At 42.0% G+C, this 11,610-nt stretch overlaps 1 non-coding gene across 1 annotated transcript; it reads right to left on the reverse strand.

Moving 5' to 3' along the window:
* Positions 1-100: 100 nt before the first annotated feature.
* LOC122066134 lies at positions 101-207 on the reverse strand. The gene has a single exon (XR_006136251.1). It is a non-coding gene; the product is annotated as a small nucleolar RNA R71 (small nucleolar RNA).
* Positions 208-11,610: the final 11,403 nt, after the last annotated feature.

Genomic DNA, 11,610 nt, shown 5'->3' on the forward strand with positions numbered 1-11,610 from the left:
TAAGAAGTGGTTGTATGGGTTACCCAAAAATTCCATAACCTCATGGGAACAGTTCACAGTTGTCTTCCTTAAGAAGTTTTTCCCAACTCACAAGACCAATAAGCTTAGAAGTGATATCCTTCAGTTTAGGCAAAAGCCTAGTGAGTCATTTTCCAAACTTATAGAGAGATTCAAGGATCTACTCCAAGAATGCCCTCACCATGGCCTAGACCTATGGCATTTATGTCAAATAATTTATGAGGGTATTGATTACCCAACTAAACAAATGATAGAGTCTATATGCCCTGAGGGATTCACATCCTTTATAGATGAAGGAAAGGCATGGGAATTCTTACTTGACTTAGCTGGCAAAACTCATGAGTGGGAATCAACCCAAGAGAGTGAAAGAACCATAGGAGGAAAAGGATATTTTGTGGATGGGATAGTAGCCAAGGAAGCCCATTTGGATAGCCTAATGAAGAGAATTGAGGCTATTGTTCCTAGAGAACCATCATCAGTCAATTTGGTTAAGATTTGTGCTTGGTGTCAGTCCCCTGGACATGTCATAGAAGAATGCCCTAGCACCTCTGGGGGCACTTCTAATAATAGTGTTAATGCCTTATACCAAAATAATCCATATAGTAATACCTACAATCCAGGATGGAGAAATCACCCAAATTTCTCTTGGAATCAGGGCAACCAAGCAGGACCTTCCAATTTCTACAATCAAGGTCAACCTGGACCCCAAAGGCCTCCCTTTGCACAACAATCATTTTCCCAAAATACTTTTCCTAGGTCAAATGTAGGACCTCAGGCGAGTTTTCCTAGGGCCCCTCTCCTATCATCTTATCAGCAACCCCCTGGGTTTACCAACACTGGAGAGGCAAGTAGAATAAGTGACTTGGAAAAAAATATGGCCCTCCTCATGACAAGCCATCAAAATCTTACGAGAGAACTTACCCAAGTTGTCTCAATTATGCGTGAGAGGGAGAAGGGAACTTTACCCAGTCAACCAGAGCCTAACCCTAGGCATCATCAGTCTGTTAGTTCACAAGGACCAACTAATGCACCACTGAATATAGTATAAGGTCAGACCCAACAAGGGCCCTCTAACCAATGGAATGTTGTTTATGCCCTTAGGAGTGGTAGAGAGTACCAACAGAGTATTTCTAAATCTTTCCTATCTATTACTCCTGTTAACTCTTCTTCAGTTGAGGACACAAGTGTGCCTCTTGTTCTAGGTTCGTCTGATGAACCTAAAGATTTTTCTAAAACTAAAGATGATTTGGTTGAGGAAACCAAAAATGATTCTTCTGAACAGGGACAAATCCCTAACAATCTATATGTTCATCCTGTCCCATTTCCTAATTGCTTGGTAAACAAAAAGAAGACTGCTTCCATGGATAAAATTTTAGAAGTCCTCAAAAAGGTAGAAGTGAACATCCCTCTTTTGGATGCCATATCCCAGATCCCCGCCTATGCAAAGATACTGAAAGATTTGTGTACTCACAAACGTATCACTAGTATGCCCAAAAAGGCGTTCTTGGCAGGTAACATTAGTTCCATAATTACTCAGCCTATAGCAGCCAAGTATAAGGATCCAGGGAGCCCTACCATATCTTGTGTCATAGGCAACACCTATATTGAGCATGCCTTGATCTTGGCGCAAGTGTGAATCTTTTACCTTACCATGTGTACAAGCAACTAGGATTAGGAGATTTGAAAGCCACTAGAACTACTCTTCAATTGGCAGATAGGTCTGTTAAGACCATTCTTGGCTACCAGTAATGCATTAATCAATTGTTGGAATGGTTTTCTAAGATTATCTTTTGGTAACCAAACTATTGAGTTTAACATGTTTAGGATTGGCAAGCAACCACATATGGAAGAAGAGATCAATATGCTTGAGGATTTTTTGAATTTTTCTGATGATTTAGTTACCAACTTTGATATTGATTTTGATTCAGAATTCCAAGAGTGTATGGATGAGTTGGATGATGATAGTGAAAATTTCTTTTCTGAAGTCTTGAGTCCTCACACACTTGTGGAGCCCTTAGGACCCCTTTCCAATTCCATTCCCAAACCATCCATAGTTGAGCCCCCTAAGCTAGATCTTAAGGAGTTGCCATCTAATTTGAGATATGCTTTCCTAGGGCCTGACCAGACTCTTCCTGTAATAATTTCTTCAAATTTGACTTATAGTCAGGAAGAGGAGTTACTTAAAGTGTTAAAAGATAATAAGGAAGCCCTAGGTTGGACCATGACTGATATCAAGGGTACAAGCCCTTCCATTTTGCAACATCATATACATCTTATGGAGGATTCCAAACCATCCACGGAACCCCAAAGAAGAGCTAACCCAGTGATGATGGAAGCCGTTAAGAAAGAGATCCTAAAATGCTTGGATCATAGAATAATTTATCCTATTTCTGACAGCCAATGGGTAAGCCCAGTTCACGTAGTGCCTAAGAAGTCTTGTGTGACTGTAGTTTCTAATGCCAATAATGAGTTGATCCCTACCCGTGTCCAAACAGGATGGCGTGTGTGCATTGACTACAGGAAGTTAAATGCAGCAACCTGGAAGGACCACTTCCCATTGCCATTCATTGACCAGATATTAGAGAGGTTAGCTGGACATGAATACTATTGCTTTCTTGATGGATATTCCGGCTATAACCAAATCCCAATTGCTTTAAAGGACCAACATAAGACCACTTTTACATGCCCATATGGAACATTTCCTTACAGGCGTATGCCCTTTGGGCTTTGCAATGCCCCTGCAACGTTCCAATGATGCATGATGAGTATTTTTTCTGACATGGTTGAAAAATTCTTAGAAGTATTTATGGATGCATTTTCAATTCATGAAAATTCCTGTTCTGAATGTCTTCATCATCTTTTCCTAGTTTTGAAAAGGTGCATATCTAAGAATTTGGTTTTGAATTGGGAGAAATGCCATTTTATGGTTAAATCTGGTATTTGTTTTAGGCTATGTAATATCTATGGAGGGAATTAAGGTAGATAGAGCCAAAGTGGATTTAATTGATAACTTACCACCTCCTCAATCTGTTAAGGATGTCCGGTCTTTTCTAGGGCATGCAGGCTTCTACAGAAGGTTTATTTAGAACTTTAGTCAGTTAGCCCGACCTCTCACCTCATTACTTGTCAAAGATCAGACTTTTGAGTTTTCCAAAGAGTGCCTAGAATCCTTCAAGCAACTTAAGAAGGAGTTGACCAATGCACCCATTGTTTAACCACCTGTTTGGACTGAACCTTTTGAACTGATGTGTGATGCTTCGGATTTTGTCATAGGAGCAGCTTTAGGTCAAAGGATTAATAAGTTGCCACTGTTATTTACTTTGCTAGTAGAACCTTAAATGATGCACAACTCAATTATACAACCACTGAAAAATAATTTTTAGCTGTTGTGTTTGGATTAGAAAAGTTTCGGTCGTACTTAGTTGGTTCACATGTGGTGGTGTATACTGATCATTCTGCTCTCAGATTCCTAGTTCAGAAGAAGGATGCCAAAGCCCGTCTCATTAGGTGGGTTTTACTTTTGCAAGAGTTTGATTTAGAAATTAGGGATAAGAAAGGAGTTGAAAACCTAGTTGCAGACCATTTATCCCGGCTTCCCAATTCCTTGACTGTTGATTCTCCAGTCAACGAGAACTTTCCAGATGAACAATTATTTGCAATGTCCAGTGAACCATGGTTTGCTGACATTGTCAACTTCTTAGTTTCAAGTGTGACTCCGGATCACTGGTTCACCCAAGATAAGTATAGGTTTCATTCCCAAGTTAGGCATTTTTTCTGGGATGATCCTTATTTGTTTAAGATGTGTCCAGATCAGATTATCCAACGATGTGTTCCTGATCATGAGCAACATTCCATTCTCTCTTTTTGTCATGATCATGCATGTGGTGGACACTTTGGACCTAAGAAGACTGCCGCAATGGTTCTCCAATGCGGATTTTATTGGCCCACTCTTTTTAGAGATGCTTTTGATTTTTGCAAGGCTTGCCCTGCCTGTCAGTCTTTTGGCCGTATCAATAAGAGGAACATGATGCCCCTCAACCCTATTTTGTTAGTTGAGATCTTTGATGTTTGGGGCATCGATTTTATGGGACCATTCCCTAATTCCTTTGGGAATTTGTACATACTTTTGGCCATTGATTATGTTTCTAAATGGATAGAGGCCATACCTTGTAAATCTAATGACCACAAAGTGGTGGTCCAGTTTCTCAAAGAGAACATTTTTTCCCGCTTTGGTGCACCACGTGCAATAATTAGTGATAGGGGTACTCATTTTTGTAATCGGCCTTTTGAGGCCCTAATGAAAAAGTATGGGATCACCCATAAGTTATCTACCCCTTATCACCCCCAAACTAGTGGCCAAGTGGAGGTGTCTAATAGGCAGATCAAACAAATCTTGGAGAAAACTGTTAATCCCAACCGTAAGGATTGGTCCCGTAGGCTCATTGATGCCTTGTGGGCCCATCGTACTGCATTCAAGACTGACCTTGGCTAGTCTCCCTACCATTTGGTGTATGGGAAAGCTTGTCACTTACCAGTTGAGTTGGAGCATAAGGCCTTTTGGGCCATTAAGAAGCTTAACTTTGATTTTTCTGATGCGGGAATTCATCGTAGGCTCCAACTATCTGAGTTGGAGGAACTTAGGAATGATACCTATGAAAGTTCTAGGATTTACAAGGAAAAGACCAAAGCTTTCCATGATAAGCACATTCTGCGCAAATCTTTTGCAATTGGTGATAAGGTCTTATTGTACAACTCTCGATTGCATCTTTTCCCTGGTAAGCTTAGATCCCGATGGGATGGCCCATTTATTGTCCATAATGTATATCCCCATGGGGCTGTGGAGATTTTGAATCCAGGATAGGGGTAATTTCGAAGGTTAATGGTCAGCGTTTGAAACCGTTCCTCGAGTTTCCTACTACGTCCAGAACCTCTTGGTGCTGATACTCTCTAGTTTTTGAGAAATCAAAATATCTCTCTGGCATCCTACAGTATTGGTTCTTTATACAGTTTTGCTCTCACAGCTCTTGACAAGCTCTGTAATGTCAAGAAAATCTGGAAAGACCTACAATCAAAATCTGACAAGGTCTCTTCTACATGTGATACTTCCTAGATGAAGATCAAGTGTAAAGGCTCTGATCACTCTTGTGATTGTCCTACAAAAAAGCCTTTTCATTATCGGAAGTTCTCTTCTTCCTCAAAGAAGCATAAGAAACGGTTTCCTTTTAAGCCCTCTCGGTTTAAACGGTTTAACCCTCACTGGAAATTCCTCCGTAAGAAACAATTTCGAGGAAAGAACAAGTCTACTTCTTGCTTCATTTGTGGAAAAGATGGACATTTTGCTAAGAATTGTCCTAATGTTCGCAAGAAAGAGAAAGTTCTCCATATGCTTGCTTCACTTCACTATGATGATCTACAAGATGCTGATCTTGAGTCATTGTACTCCTTGGATGACGATCCTACTAATCTCTCTTTGTTTGCCATTGACTACCCTGATGATCTTCCTACAGATCCACATTATCTTACAGACTCAGAACCAGAGTCTTTTTTCTCCGAGTCCGAGGAATCTGATCCCCTCTACCAGGTTATCCCTTTCCTCCCTCCACGTCAAACCCCTCTACCTTGTCAGTCCATAACCTTACCCCATGCTGCAGTAACCTTAATCCCTGAACCTTATGCTAAACCAGTTCGTCTAATAGCTTTCCTAGACAATGGTGCTGCTACCACCATCTTATCCCCCAAAGTCCTCCCAAACCATTGCTGGAAACCTCAAGAACCTCCTCTCCTGTTTTTAGCAGCTAACGGTGAAACCTTCTATATCACCCTTGTCACCAAACAACCCATTAAAGTCCAACTTCTTCCAACCCTTTCGTTCACCCATATTATGTTAGGTTCTCACTGTCCTGGTAAAGACCTCATTATAGGTTTTGATGTTCTTAGTCATCTTCCCCTTAAATGGACACCCCATGGTCTTGTGTATAAACAAAAAGTTCTCCCTTGATCCCCTTTTTCTAACTTATTTCTTGCAGATACATGTCCTACACTGTTTGATGAGTTTAAAGGAAAACTTTTGCAGACTTCCTGTGCAGACTCTCATACTGAGTTCTTGACTAAGTGTACACATCCTCTCTGGCAGAATTCCAAATTCTTCATCTCCTTACCCTTTAAGAAGAATGAAGATGTGAATCCAACAAATCCAGTCATCCTGGTATGAATCCAGATCATTTAGCCCTTGCAGTCCAAGAACTTCAACAACTCCAAGCTCAAGGATTGTTAGAACCCACTGTGTCCCCGTGGGCTTGTCAGCCGTTCTATGTGAACAAAAGAACAGAACAGATCCGTGGTAAGATGAGAATGGTGATAAATTATCGGCCTCTGAATTTCTTCCTGGCTGATGATAAGTTCTCCTTACCAACTCGTCCGACACTGTTACTTCAGTTAGCCTCTGCTACTATCTTCTCCAAGTTTGATCTTAAAGCAGGGTTTTGGCAACTTGGAATTATCCCTGAAGATAGACATAAGACAGCCTTTTGTGTCCCTGGACATCACTTACAGTGGACAGTTATGCTGTTCGGATTAAAGACGGCTCCATCAATATTTCAGCGTGCCATGATGCAGATATTTGCTCCCATTCAAGATCGTGCTCTGATCTATATTGATGATATTCTTCTGTTTTCCTCTACACAGGCTGAACATCTTTGTCTTCTCCAGCACTTCCATCAGATTGTTTAAGACTATGGCATCATGCTTTCCCCAAAGAAAATGCAAATTGGTGTTTCTACCATTGATTTTCTTGGTGTTACTATTACCAAAGGAACATATGAACTTCAACCTCATATTGCTACATCTCTACAGCAATTTCCTGACGAACCCCTGACAAAAACTCAGGTCCAGCAGTTCCTTGGTGTAGTTAACTACATGACAGAGTTTCTTCCTCAACAAATCAGACATACGTCTGTGCTTCATCAACTCCTGAGAAAGAAAGCTCCTCCTTGGTCTTCTGAACACTCAGCAGCTATTCAAGCTCTGAAACAGCTATCTACAAGACTCCCCTGCTTACAGATTCCTTCTGATGGGTGTCGTGTTCTTCAAACTGATGCTAGTGATACTCACTGGGGTACAATCTTACTCAAAGAAGCTCCTGATTCAAAAAGAACTATTTGTGGTTATAAGAGTGGCTCGTTTAAACCATCTGAAGCTCACTATCATTCTACGTTCAAGGAAATTCTTGCAGTCAGACGTGGAATTGAAAAGTTCCAGTTTCATCTCATTGAACATAGATTCCTCATCGAACTGGATATGTCCAGTTTCCCTCGCATGCTTGAGTTCCGACAACGTACACTTCCAAATGATCAACTTCTTCGATGGGCTCAATGGTTCTCAAAGTGGTCCTTTGATATTAAACACATAAAAGGACAAGAGAATGTTTTGGCAGACTTCCTTTCTTGCCCGACCTCTTCTTTTTCCATAATCCCAATCCTTTATCCTTTAACCCCAGGTGCCTCCTCCTCTTCTTCTCTGCCTCCCCCTCAACCTCAACCTATCCATAACCTTTGTTGTGCCATACCTCCTCAGCTTCCTCCTGAAATCCTTCATACCTTAACCTACAAAGCAGTTCTTACCTACAGTAAGCACATAGCTCTTCAATTACTAGAAATTGGCCTTCGCCATGAAGGTCTATTTCTTGCTGGTTCTACTTTTCACCCAGACTTCCCCTATCTTACAATCTTTACCTTTACTTCCTTCCATGACTTACAGGAATTACCTCCTATCTTTAAGTGTATCTTCTGGCACTTATGTACAGCCTACTCCATAGCACTATGTTTCCCTCTTCAAGCTATCCAATTCATGTGTATGTGCTGGTGGTCACCTATCAATCCCCATCGACCAAAACTGACCATCTTCTAGTTTCTCCAGCTCTTTGCTCCTATAGAAACCTGGTTTCATCTCTTCACCTCTCTCCTCCCACAGTCTGATCCCCCTAATCCGACTATGCATTATGTCACTATCCTATTCCATAGACCTCTAGCCATCCTCCAAACTACTGACCCTCCAGATCCACACCCATACCATTACATTCACTACACAACAGATTATCTTGTGTTTGGAATAAAGCCCTATGCACTCTTCACCACCAGAAGACAGCATCTTTCAGAATAGCTTCACCTTCTCCATACAATGTGCAGAGTGAATGACATCCGGCCCCATCAAGTTCCAGCTCCCCTTCTTCATACTGTTGATACAGCTTGGGAACTACATCAGAATGGCCAACTTCCTTGCCCTCGCATTGCTACCCTTATGGAAGCCTATCATGATTGGCTCGTTGATAAAGCTGTTTACTTCCCAGTTAGCAGTTCATTTGATTCAGATTAAAATGTTTGTTTATATCCAAGTCAGTATGTATGTCTGAAGGAGAGTATGTCAGTATGTATGAGTATTATGTATCTATACGTAGGAGTATGTATCTGTATTATATGTATGCTAGGAGTATGTATATGTATGAGTATTGTATGTATGACGACACTCCGTATGTATGCTAGGAGTATGTATCTGTATGAGTATTGTATGTATGCCGACACTCCGTATGTATACCGACACTCCTGACATACGGTCCCACAGTCCATGTGAAGGCCACATGTCCCTTGGCCCGACATACGGTCCCACAGTCCATGTGAAGGCCACATGTCCCTTGGCCCCACATATCTCTTGTATCTTCGGCTATTTAAAGCCTCTATTGAATGAAGTTTGGGCAGAGCCCAGTTTGCGTCTACACACCTGAGATAAGAATGGTATCAGAGCCGGGCGGTAGTGCAGAAGTAGTAGGTGAGTTCAAAAAGATCTGCTTGAGGTTTTCATCATCAAGGCCGCCAATTTTGTGAAATCTGTCTGTTATGCGAGAGAAGTGCTTGTCAAGATCTGGGCGAGCTAGAGAACAACACTTCAACTGTAAAAACTCTTCACGAGCTTTTGTAATATCATTTGAGACAGGACCAAGAAATTCTTGATAGAGGACTGTGATGAATTGGCCTTCAGGGAGTTGAACAAGTTGCAACTGTCGATAACCACCAAGAGCTAAATACCATTCTCTGAGCTTGCCTTGGAATCTAGCAACAAATTTAGTGAGAATACTGACAGAGGTAGCACCTTCTTGAAGAAGTTCAGCATTAATCCAGGCATGAAAGTCAGCAAATTTAGATGCCCACTTGGAGACAGGAACATCATCCAAAGTAAAGAACTGCTTAGGATCTTGGTTCTGAAAAGGAGCATACGCTGGAATAGGAGGAGGTTGAGGAATTTCAGGATTATGGACCATAGGGTCATCCTGATCACCATCCATCTCTTCAACATTCAGAGGTGCAGGATAAGGGGCAGGAGGTGGATCTGGACCTGTATTCATAAAAGAAGGAATGGGTTTAGGGTCATGAAGAGCAAGGGTAGTGAGAAGATTAGATAACACATCATCACCAGAAGGGGTTATGGCACCTATAGGAGGATGTTTAGGTTTAGTTCGAGGAGGTGAAGGCGAAGGTGATGGACAGGTAGGGATAAGTGGGGGTGGTGCAGGATAGGTTACGGTCATAGGATAAGGCTGAAAAGGTGGAGGAAAAGGTTTTTCCAAGGGTAATGGTTTGGGCTGTTGCCTAGGCTTCAAGTTGCGTTGTTGACGCTGTAGTGCTTTCAATTCTTCAAGCGGGAAGGATCTGGGAGAAGCAACTACCGGAGGAGTCGGGGTAGCATAAATGGCAAAAGGATCTTGAGATGACATACTAGGAACTGCCAAAGGCAAAGGTTGCTGTTTACTGGATGTTGCTGCTTGAGGTGGAGCCTATTGTCAACTGTGTAACTGGGCCTCAAGAAACTTGATATGTTTTTCTTTCTGTCCAATAAGGGCAAAAGCTTGGGCCGTATTAGCAGTAGAAGAAGCAATACCAGTAAGTTCAGTATGAACTTGATCCATCTCAGCTTTAAGGGAGTGGAGTAAATGAGTATGCCGGCTAACAGTGCCTTGGGTATGCTGGGTAGTAGCAAGGATACGTTCAAGGTACTGATTTTGAACAACGACATTTTCATTCTGCCAATTCAAGGCTACTTCAGCTTGAGAAATGTCTTTTTGTTGTCATGAGGGTAGGACAGGGGATTTGACTTTCCATATATGTCTTACACCATAAGAATTAGGACCATAGTTTGCAGGACCAGGGAAATTCTGCAAAGGAGAAGAAGAGGAAGATCCAGGGGTATACATGCAACAATGAGGGACTATAGGAGAAGGTGTCTGAACAGAGGGAGAAAGTTTACAAACTGGAGTAGGAGGAGGAACATAAGGAGGTTCCAAGGGAGGAGCACGGTACTTGACCATAAAGGGATAACGGGCCTCAGTACTCAACGGTCCAACCGTAGGATCTCCTGACTCATATCGTTCCCGTAGAATAGTCTCGGAAGACTTTCGTTTAGGAGTGTAGGAATAGTCATCATCAGAGTCTTGGAGACAGTCATCACAATCACAAAGGTCAAAATATTTATGACCAGTGACTGGATTAGAGAAGTAGTACACTGGATTACCTTGAGTATCAAAAGATTTGACAGGGATTCTTTCTTGAATCATTCCTGTAAATTGGGAAGGAAAGGGAGAAGGTAATGGGTGTACTGGAGGAGGGGGAAATCTAATTTCAACCTCACCAGAGGGGTGAGTGATAAACTGAGGATCAGTAGACTGAAGAGGCTCTATCGGAGCAGGTTGGGTTGTAGCCATTTGTTGTTCATAAGCCATAACCCAAGAAGAGGGAAGGAGACGAAAAAGTTCATCTCGAGGTAATTGTATAGGTACATGAGTAAGGCTGGGAACATGATCAGAGTCCATAGAGAGGAAAAGAGCATCCTCGTGCTGGCTTTTGGTTAGGTCATAAGCATGATTTTGTAACCGGTAAGCCATTTGGTAATGGAGGGTTCCTGCTAAAGCCGTAGTAGTCTGAGGAGTACCAGAAATTTGGATCTGAAACTTTAAAGCAGAGGAAAGATGGGGATCTGCTAAGGCTATGTTGAAATTAGGGTAGAGAGTGAGGAATATGGTTCCTGCATTCAGGGTGGTCTGAACAGTGGCAATCACGGCATGTTCATACTGGAGAAAGCGACTGTCAAGAAGGGCGATCAGGGAAACTACGGGAAGAACTTTCCTGCCATGGAAAGACAAGGCGAACTTAATCGCACCAAAGTGGAGATGGGTATAACCTTGGTTTTTCCACTGTGGAATAAGGGTAGTCAGAATCTCTAAGGTAAACAACTATTCTTTATCAGTGGCAGGGATGTGATATTGATCACACTGAGAGGCTTGGACCAACTCTTTCAGAGGTGGAGGTTTCTTCCGAGGAGCAATAAGAGTCTTCCAGGAAGAAGAAGAAGAAGATTTTGTCTTTGGAAAGATAGTATAAGGGTTCAACAGTGGAGACGGAGTCTCAGGGACGGTCTATTCTTCAGGTAAGTAATCAAATTCATAAAGAGAATCGATAGAAGAGAAAGAAGAAGATCGGGAAGAGGAAGGAGAAGACGAAGCAGAGCTTCGGGATGAGGTTGAACGACGGGAAAGAGACATATCAGAAC

Source organism: Macadamia integrifolia, unplaced genomic scaffold (assembly GCF_013358625.1).
Source record: "Macadamia integrifolia cultivar HAES 741 unplaced genomic scaffold, SCU_Mint_v3 scaffold2255, whole genome shotgun sequence".
NCBI classification, from domain to species: domain Eukaryota; kingdom Viridiplantae; phylum Streptophyta; class Magnoliopsida; order Proteales; family Proteaceae; genus Macadamia; species Macadamia integrifolia.